Raw genomic sequence first — 8,209 nt, 5'->3', positions numbered from 1 at the left:
TTTCTCCTTTCTTGTGTACAGATTTACCACCGACTGCAGAGGTTAATCAACAATCCCTCTCTGCTCCCTCTCTTTCATCTCAGCCCTCTGCTCAGAGCTCAGGCCTCATCTGGAGGGAATATTGGCAGAGTGTTTGTTCCTTGATTGGCTTTGGGGGAGCGATCCATACAGATGTGTCTGTTGTGCCCATGTGGATAGCATTTCTGGAAGGGCCAAGACAGACTGAAGCCATCAGATCTCTCTCTAAATGGCCTTTGGGTCCAGGGAATGGCTCCCTGGTAGTAGAGCAGCCATTGATCCTCACCAAGGCATTAACTCTTGATGAAACAGTCAGAGCTGTCCATCAACGTTTTATAAACTGTCCAGTTTTAATATTTAACTCTGCAAGGATGAAAATTAATCATATACTGTGCTGTAAACTGTAATCAAAAATAAAAAACGTGTCTTAGTGTTTTTTAATGTACTGATTATCCTTTAAGAGAAGTATATACCATTAAAAATCACATCATCTTTCTAGTCATACCAGTGTACCATGTACCAGTACACTGCAGTACCAATAACAACATTAAAATGCAAAAATGTGACTGACAAAAAGAATAAATATATCATAAAATAATACCTCAAAGAACAGAACATGAAGTATCTGACACAATCAGGTTAGAAAAAATATGTTAAGGTGACATCAAGTAGGTTTGACTGAAATTCACAGGCAGTAATAATGAACTGAAAGCCTCAGTCTGGTCTGTGTAATGATCAGATTTCTGTTATTTGTGACCCAAGGTTCCTAACAGTATTTAATAAGCACAATAATTCAGAAATATAGTACAATCAGGATCATGACCGATACAATAAGTAAACAATTTACATAACTTCAGAGTTCATTGATGATTTCACGGGGAGTCAGTTCAAAGAGGCCAGTGTCACAAGAGTATCTAGTTTTTGAGGTTAAATGATGAGCAGCAGTTTGTTGCCATATAAAACTTGGCAGTGTTGCTCAATTGCAATAAAATAAATAAATAAAATTAAACAAAACAAACAAAAAACAAACGAAAAACATGACTGAACCAGAATTCATCCATATGTTTTGTAAACTGACCATTCATGGCAGACTGCAGTAGAGCTGCCTTCCCAATAGTTGATGAGAAGAGTCTTCATTGACCAAGTTCTGATAGGTAGGTTGATCGCAGGGGAAAAACAATTTAATTTACATTTACACATTTATCCCTGCATTTATTGGATAGTAATGTAACCAAGTGTCTGGGATTAGTAATAAAATAATAAACAGGACATAGAGATGAAGCAGCAGCAGCAACAACCGCTTCATTTTCCTAACACACATATCACAAGCAAGACTCCGCCAGCAACTGCTGCCTCACGGCAGCTGTTAGGGAACACACTTCCTCAAATATTGAAACACATAGCAAACAAAGGACAGGGTAAACACAGGTCTATTACAATAATTACATATGACAGGCAGGAAATCCAATGTGTGGGATCATTTCGAAAGGGTAAAGAATAACCCCTAGAAGATGACGTGCAAACTCTACAAACATTTGCCTATATTTATAAGTAGGCATAGGTATATACAGTATATTTATAGTATAACTCATACTTGTCTTACCTGAGCCATTATCTTTTCCCTAAAGCTGACCAAGTCACCTTTGTTCTTAATTGTAGCCAAACTTTTACCAAAGCAGTGTCAGATCTTAAAACATTTTAGTTTTTTGTACCAAATTTTGAATGCAAAGGCAATTAGTGTTGTCCAGTAGGGGGTACAGATTGGGGGCTTAGGTTTGGTCTCAACATTGGTAGGGACGGAAAAACCCTGCCACCCCTCCAAAACAAAGAGATTGGCTTTTAAATGTTGTCAACCACAAGATTTATTATCATATAAGATCTGAACTTACATTCAGGAATGCCCACACAAAAATATATGTACATGTGTTGAATTTCCATTTATGAAATATGTAGCCTACATATGAAGTAAATTCATATATAGCCTATATATGTAAAAATTACACCTTTTTGAAATTTGAAAAATATCATATGTTGACATATATGTCTGGTAAATAGAAAAATGTATTTTAATGACACTGTTGATATATAGTCATCCCAAAACCTGTCAGTATATGTTCATATTATATATTTAAATACGAAAGATATACATGTTTATATTTAATAAGAAATTATAAAGAAAATCATATACAAGCATATAGAATTTTATTATGCATGTTGTTTTAATATAGAGGCATTTTAAAATTAGTATTTCATATATGTTCTAAATTTATATATTCACATATGTTAACATCACTCTTGATATGGGGACATATACAGTATGTCATATATATGTCATAAATCATAGTATACCAAGGCATAAAAACGACATAGTATAGTAAAGCATCAAAAAGTCATAATATAATAAGGAATGAAAACATCAAAATATACTAAAGAATAAAAACTCTATTACTAAACTATACTACTATACTACTATAACAAGGCATTAGAGGCACTAATTAACCCATTGTGCATGTCTTTGGACTGTGGGAGGAAGCCAGATTACCCAGAGAGAACCCACGCAAGCACAGGAGAACATGCCAACCCCACAAAGTAAGGCCAAAGGCCCGGGTTGAAACCAAGAAACTTCTGACTTTGAGGGAACAGCTCTAACCACTGCCCCATGAATAAATCATCGTATAGTAAGGGATAAAAAAAAATCATTGTATGGTAAAACATAAAAACGTCAAGTTATAGTAAGGAAAAAAGGTCATAGTATAATAAGTCATAAAAAAAGTAGTGGTATAGTGAGGGATAAAAATGTCACAATATAATAAGGCATAAAAAAGTCATGGAATGCTATAAAAAGTCATAGCATTGTAAGGCATGAGAAAGCATAGAAAGTCATACTACAGTAAGGCATGAAATCATCATAGTATTGTAAGGCTTGAAAAGTCAAAGAAGCATCAATGTATGGTTAGGCATTAGAAGGCATAAAAACCACATAATATAGTGAGGAATGAAAATGTCATTAGATAGTAAGGCATAAAAACTCATAAAAATGACATTGAATAGCAAGTATTGAAAATTACATAGGTATAGTAATGCATAAAAAGTCATAAAAACATCAAAGAATATCAACACATGAGAACTTCATTGTATAATAAAAAATAAAAAGTCATAAAAATAACATAGTTTGACAAGGCATGAGAAAGCATAAAAACGACATATTATACTAAGGCATAAAAAGTAATGAAAACGTCATAGTATAATAAGGCATGAAAAGTCATAAAAATGAGAGCATATAGTAAGGCATAAACCCATCATAAAAATGTCTAAAAGTTTAATAAAGCACACAATGTCACAGTATTTAAAGGCATAAGAAGGCATAAAACAATGTTATAGTACTGTAAGGAATGAGAAGGCATAAAAAAGTCATAGTATAGTAGGGAACAAAATGTCATGAAAACGACATAGTACAGTAATTCATAAAAAAGTAATTGTAAAGTAAGGTAAAAAAACTCATAAAAACTACATTGTATAACAAGGTATAAAAACGTCAAAGTATAATAAGGCACAAAAAGTCATGAAAACGACATAGTATAGTAGGGCATGAAAATATCATAAAAATGTTATAGTATAGTAAGGCACAAAATGTCATAGTATTTAAAGGCACAAGAAGGCATAAAAAAAAAGTAAAGTATTGTAAGGCATGAGAAAGCATAGAAAGTCATAGTGAGGCATAAAAACTCAAATCAACATGGTACAGTAAGGCATAATAATGTCTTAGGATAGGAAGGCATAAAAGGTCGTAGAAATGACATTGTATAAATAGTAATAAAGACATCATAGTATAGTAAGGCATAAAAAGTCATAAAAACGTCATAGTATTGTAAGGTATAAAAACGACACAGTATAGTGAGGCTTTAAAACTCATTAAAACAACATAGTATAGTAAGGCATTAAAAGTCATAAAAACGACACAGTATAGTAAGGCATAAAAAGTCATAAAAACGTCATAGTATAATGAGACATAAAAATGTCATAAACACGACACAGTATAGTAAGGTATAAAAAGACATAAAAACGTCATATTATAGTAAGGCATAGAAATTCATAAAAAATGTCATAGTATAGTAAGGTATAAAAACGACACAGTAAAGTAAGACATAAAAACGCCATAGTATAGTAAGGCATAAAAAATCATTCAAACGTCATAGTATATCAATGCATGAAAAGTCTTGAAAACAACACAGTATAGTAAGGCATAAAAAGTCAAAAAAACGTGATAGTATAATAAGGCATAAAAAGTCATAGTATAGTGAGGATTAAAAACTCATTAAAATGTAAAGGTACAGTAAGGCATGGAAACTCATTAAAACGTCATAGTATATTAATGCATAAAAAGTCATGAAAACAACACAGTATAGTAAGACATGAAAAGTCATAAAAAGTACATAGTATAGTAAGGCACAAAAAGACATGAAAACGTCATATTATAGTAAGGCATAGAAACTCATTAAAACATCATAGTATTGTAAGGTATAAAAACGACACAGTATAGTAAGGCTTTAAAACTCATTAAAACAACATAGTATAGTAGTCATAAAAACGCCATTGTATAGTATGACATACAATTCATGAAAACAACATATTATAGTAAGGCACAAAACCTCGAAAAACGACCTACTATAGTAAGGCATAAAACATTAATAAAAACGTCATAATATATTAAGGCACAAAAAGTCATAAAAACAACATAGTATCGTAAGGCATAAAAACGTCATAGTATAATAAGGCACAAAAAGTCATAAAAACGAGATAGTATAGTGAGGCAAATAAAGTCATAAAAACAACATAGTACAGTAAGACATAAATTTCATGAAAACAACGTATTATAGTAAGGCACAAAAAATCATAAAAACGACATAGTAGAGTAAGGCATAAAAATGTCATAGTATAGTAAGGTAGAAAAAGTCATAAAAACGACATAGTATAGTAAGGCAAAAAAAGTCATAAAAATGTCATAGTGTAGCAAGGAATAAAAACTCATAAAAACGTCTTACTATAGTAAGAAATAAAAAATCATTAAAACATCATAGTATAGTAAGGCATTAAAAGTCATGAAAACGACACAGTATAGTAAGGTGAAAAAAGCCATAAAAACGACATAGTATGGTAAGGCATAAAAAGTCATAGTATAGTAAGGCATGAAAAGTCATAAAAACGTCATAATGTAGTACGACATAAAAAGTCATAGTATAGTACGGCATAAAAAGTCATAAAAACAACATAGTATAGTAAGGCATGAAAGATTATGGTATAGTAAGGTATGAAAAGTCATAAAAACGATATAGTATAGTAAGGAATAAAAAGTCTTAAAAACGTCATAATATAGTAAGACATAAAAAGTCAGAGTATAATAAGGCATAAAAAGTCTTAAAACGACACATTATAGTCAGGCATAAAAACGTTGTACTATAGTAAGGCATTAAAAGTCATAAAAACGACATAGTATAGTAAGACATAAAAATTCATAAAAACGACATAGTATAGTAAGGCATAAAAAGTCATAAAAAAGTCATAATGTAGTCAGGCATAAAAAGTCATAGTACAATAAGGCATAAAAAGTCATAGTAAGGTAAGGCATAAAAAGTCATAAAAAAGACATAGTATAGTAAGGCATAAAGAGTCTTGTAGATTAAGGCATAAAAAGTCATAAAAACGAAATAATATAGCAAGGCGTAAAAATTTATAAAAACGTCATAGTATAGTAAGGCATAAAAAGTCATACTATATTGAGGCATAAAAAGTCATAAAAAATTCATAGTATAGTAAGGCATAAAAAGTCATAAAAACCTCATTGTATAGTAAGGCATAAAAAGTAATAAAAACGTCATAGTATAGTAAGGCATAAAAAGTCATAAAAACCTCATTGTATAGTAAGGCATAAAAAGTCATAGTATATTAAGGCATAAAAAGTCATAAAAAAGTCATAGTATAGTAAGGCATAAAATGTCATACTATATTGAGGCATAAAAAGTCATAAAAAGTCATAGTAGATTAAGGCATAAAAAGTCATAAAAACGACATAATATAGCAAGGCATAAAAAGTAATAAAAACGTCATAGTATGGTAAGGCATAAAAAGTCATAAAAAAGTCATAGTATAGTAAGGCATAAATTGTCATACTATATTGAGGCATAAAAAGTCATAAAAAGTCATAGTAGATTAAGGCATAAAAAGTCATAAAAACGACATAATATAGCAAGGCATAAAAAGTTATAAAAACGTCATATTATAGTAAGGCATAAAAAGTGATACTATATTGAGGCATAAAAAGTCATAAAAAATTCATAGTATAGTAAAGTATAAAAACTCATAAAAACGTCATAGTATAGTAAGGCATAAAAGTCATAGTATAGTAAGGCAAAAAGATGTCATAGTAAAGTATGGCATAAAAAGTCATAAAAACGTCATAGTATAGAAAGACATAAAAAGTCATAGTATAGTAAGGCATAAAAAGTCATGAAAACGTCATAGTCTAGTAAGGCATAAAAAATTATAAAAACATCATAGTATAGTAAGGCATAAAAAGTCATACTATGTTGAGGCATAAAAAGTCATGAAAAATTCATAGTATAGTAAGGCATAAAAAGTCATAAAAACGTCATAATATAGTAAAGTATAAAAAGTCATAAAAACGTCATAGTATAGAAAGACATAAAAAGTCATGAAAATGACACAGTAGAGTAAGGTGTGAAAAGTCATAAAAACGATATAGTATAGTAAGGAATAAAAAGTCATAGTATAGTAAGGCATAAATAGTCATAAAAACATCATAGTATAGTGAGGAATAAAAACTCATTAAAACGTCATAGTATAATAAGACATAAAAATGGGATAGTATAGTAAGGCAAAAAAATTCATGAAAACAACATAGTATAGTCAGGTACAAAAAGTCGTAGACATAAAAACGTCATAGTATAGTAAGGCAAAATAAGTCATAAACGCGAGGTAGTATAGTAAGACACAAAAAGTCATAAAAACAACAGTATAGTAAGGCACAAAAAGTCATAAAAACAACATATATAATAAGGCATAAAAATGTCATAGTATAGTAAGGCACAAAAAGTCATAAAAATGACATAGTATAGTGAGACATAAAAATGTCATAGTATAGTAAGGCACAAAAAGTCATAAAAACGGCATAGTATAATAAGGCACAAAAAGTCATAAAAACGACATAGCATAGTAAGGCACAAAAAGTAATAAGAACAACATAGCATAGTAAGGCACAAAAAGTCATAAAAACATCATAGTATAGTGAGGCAAAAAAAGTCACAAAAACTACAGGGGATAGTAAGGCACAGAAATGTCAAGTAAGGCATAAAAAGTCCTAAAATCTACATAGTATAGCAAGGTATAAAAAGTCAAAAAGCCTTTTAAGCTAACGTGTACACTTCAGTGATGAGTGTTTCAAAGTATTCACAGTGAGCTCCAAAGAGTTTCTGAAAAGAAAATATCTACAGCGAGATGAAACTGGTAGGTGAAGTCGCCATGACAGAAAATGTATAGCTCCAATACATATTTTGTTTTAGTTTATTTTAATCACTTAAATTTATACAAAAATGACTAACAGTCGACATGAGTCTAAAAGTATGTGATGTAAGTATTTAAAGTGTAAATTGCATTTTTTTTACAGAAATACCCAAACTGCAGGAATTTCTGCAAGAGCTCAATGACTGTCACTCAGTGACATTAAACTATGTGTCTGGAGCTTATGGGATTCTCTCTCTGATTCAAGGGGCGAGATGCAGGGAAGTGGTAAGATCAAGTAATAAAACCTCTTTCATTGTGTTTAATCATCTGAATTGTTATTAATGTTTCCAGAAAATAATAATATTCATAGTAAATAAGTGAATTACACTCAAATGCATTGAACACATGGACTAATGGAGTCATTACTGACTAATGGAGTACCTACATCTTAATGCCAATTAAATACTGGAAGGGTCTACATGTAATGTCACCCCTAAGAAAATGTATCTGTCAAGGTTGTTGATTTACTGAAGTTGGGTTACTTTAGAGAGGCCGAATAACCACAGCAATTAAAGGGTGTTCATACTCAAGACCAACAAGATTTCATGAGTAAATGTGTGTTTGATTTCAGGCTGGAAAAAAGAAAGAGGTGTGCACAGAACTTGAAGAAAAC

General features: G+C 30.9%; 1 long non-coding RNA gene across 1 annotated transcript; it reads left to right on the top strand.

Annotated features, from left to right (window-relative positions):
* The first annotated feature begins 7,453 nt into the window (after window positions 1-7,453).
* Window positions 7,454-8,209, top strand: LOC130173578 (uncharacterized). Its single transcript, XR_008828455.1, has 3 exons — window positions 7,454-7,539; window positions 7,700-7,821; window positions 8,168-8,209. It is a non-coding gene; the product is annotated as an uncharacterized LOC130173578 (long non-coding RNA).

The sequence above is a fragment of the Seriola aureovittata genome, chromosome 1 (assembly GCF_021018895.1).
Source record: "Seriola aureovittata isolate HTS-2021-v1 ecotype China chromosome 1, ASM2101889v1, whole genome shotgun sequence".
Classification (NCBI taxonomy): Eukaryota; Metazoa; Chordata; class Actinopteri; order Carangiformes; family Carangidae; genus Seriola; species Seriola aureovittata.
This window is presented reverse-complemented; position numbering and strand designations above follow the sequence as displayed.